The following is a 2,872-nucleotide window of genomic DNA, read 5'->3' as shown; positions in this document are numbered from 1 at the left end:
TACCAACACTAGTTGATCCTATTGATGACAAAATTGATTTTCTTGCAAGATCGATTTGTGTCCATCTAGTGTTGACACTTAGCTTTAAATTTAGAAATAATATATTTGTTAAGCATAAGTACCAACACTAGTTGATCCTATTGATGACAAAATTGATTTTCTTGCAAGATCGATTTGTGTCCATCTAGTGTTGACACTTAGCTTTAAATTTAGAAATAATATATTTGTTAAGCATAAGTACCAACACTAGTTGATCCTATTGATGACAAAATTGATTTTCTTGCAAGATCGATTTGTGTCCATCTAGTGTTGACACTTAGCTTTAAATTTAGAAATAATATATTTGTTAAGCATAAGTACCAACACTAGTTGATCCTATTGATGACAAAATTGATTTTCTTGCAAGATCGATTTGTGTCCATCTAGTGTTGACACTTAGCTTTAAATTTAGAAATAATATATTTGTTAAGCATAAGTACCAACACTAGTTGATCCTATTGATGACAAAATTGATTTTCTTGCAAGATCGATTTGTGTCCATCTAGTGTTGACACTTAGCTTTAAATTTAGAAATAATATATTTGTTAAGCATGAGTACCAATACTAGTTGATCCTATTGATGACAAAATTAATTTTCTTGCAAGATCGATTTGTGTCCATCTAGTGTTGACACTTAGCTTTAAATTTAGAAATAATATATTTGTTAAGCATGAGTACCACTAGTTGATCCTATTGATGAAAAATTTGATTTTCTTGCAAGATCGATTTGTGTCCATCTAGTGTTGACACTTAGCTTTAAATTTAAATAAGTTAAATTAAAAAATGTGGTTTTGTTGATGGATTTAGTTGTTGGAATTAAGTCAAAACTAAACTAGTTCAAGTTAAAAAGTTGTTAAGTTGTTTAAATAAGTTAAATTAAATAATGTGGTTTTGTCAATACTAAACTAGTTTTAGGACTACTACTAGTAAAAGTATTATTAAATTTTATTTATAATATAATTGAATATCTATATTTTTGTAGATGGATCATCATTTGTGGATGTATAATATGCATTATGAAACTGGTGCTGGTTTGAAACCTGAGTTTATTGACGGTGTTAGAAATTTTATTGAACATACAATGACACTTGACATTTTCAAGATTAATGGATTGGTAAGGTGTCCTTGTAGTGCATGTAAGTGCTTAAAATTTTTAAACCAAATAGAGTTATGGTTCATTTGTACCATAATGGATTTAGGCCTAGATATTTTGTATGGATTGATCATGGAGAAAGTGATGGATTGGATGGTATCTTTTATAATTCGATGCCTGTTGATGTATATAATATGGTTGCACCACATGGCCAAATTAGGGTTGAACAAGTTAGAGTTGAACATGATAGGGTTCATGAAATATCAATGATGCTTTTGGGGTTCAAGGTGGGATGGAACCGGAACAATATTTTGATGAAGCTCCTAATGAAGAAGCAAGACACTTTTATGATCAATTAGAAGAGTCTAGTCGTCCACTATGTGAAGGGAGTCCGCATTCTGTCTTGTCAGTTGCGGTTAGATTAATGAATATTAAATCAGATTGGAATGTTCCTAATGCTGCTATGGACTCAATGGTTGATCTTTTGGGTGAACTAGTTAATCTGGAGTTTAACATACCAAAGAACTCCTATCAAGCAAAGCGTTTGGTGTCCAAGTTAGGATTGACGTATGATAGAATTCATTGTTGTGTTAATGGATGCATGTTGTTTTACAAGACTGATAGTGAATTAGAAAATTGTAAGTTTTGTGGACATACTCATTATAAGAGGACTCCGGCTGGAAAGATAGTCCCAGTTCAGGCGATGCATTATCTACCTCTCATTCCTAGCATAAAGAGGTTGTATGCATCGATGAGGTCTGCCCCACATATGAGATGGCATCGTAAATATAGAAGGTCGCCGGGTGTTTTGTCTCATCCATCTGATGGTGAAACATGGAAGCATTTTGATAATGTATATCCTGATTTTGCTAGTGAACCAAGAAATGTTAGATTGGGATTGTGTTCAGATGGATTCACACCATTCTCTAATAATGCTTTGCCTTATTCATATTGGTCGATATTTCTTACTCCGTATAATCTTTCTCCGTAAATGTGCATGACTAGTCCCTACATCTTTCTAAGTTGTGTTATTTTAGGTCCCCGGAATCCAAAAAGTTTGATTGATGTCTATCTACAACCATTGATAGATGAGCTCAAACAATTGTGGTATGAAGGCGTTTTGACTTATGATATATCAACTAAGCAGAATTTTATCATGCGTGCTTCTTTAATGTGGACTATTAATGATTTTCCTGCATACGAGATGTTGTCTGGTTGGATGACAGTTGGAAAGCTAGCATGTCCGTATTGCATGGAAAATAGTAAGACATTCACTTGAAAGCATGGCAGAAAAAATACATGGTTTGATTGTCATCACCAGTTCTTGCCAATGGACCATGAGTTTAGAAAGATGAAAAATGCATTTAGGAAAAATAAGGTTGAAACTGATCCCCCCACCTCCATTACTTACAGGGCATCAAATTTGGATTTGGGAGAGATTTTCTCAATTACCTAAAGTTACAGAAGTTTCACCTTCTAGACTTCCTGGATATGGTGTTGAACATAATTGGATCAAACAAAGCATATTTTGGGAGTTGCCGTATTAGAAGGACAATCTGCTACGACATAATCTAGATGTGATGCACATTGAAAAAAATTACTTTGACAATTCGTTTAACACAGTGATGGTGTCACGCCCCGGGCCTACACCCTGGGCGGGACCAGCACTCGGAGACCATTGCTGGCCCCAAGCGAACCCTTGGCCTGGCTTTCTTAACTCAGCGGAAACCTAACTCAACA

The sequence above is a fragment of the Solanum stenotomum genome, chromosome 6 (genome assembly GCF_019186545.1).
Source record: "Solanum stenotomum isolate F172 chromosome 6, ASM1918654v1, whole genome shotgun sequence".
Classification (NCBI taxonomy): Eukaryota; Viridiplantae; Streptophyta; class Magnoliopsida; order Solanales; family Solanaceae; genus Solanum; species Solanum stenotomum.
This window is presented reverse-complemented; position numbering follows the sequence as displayed.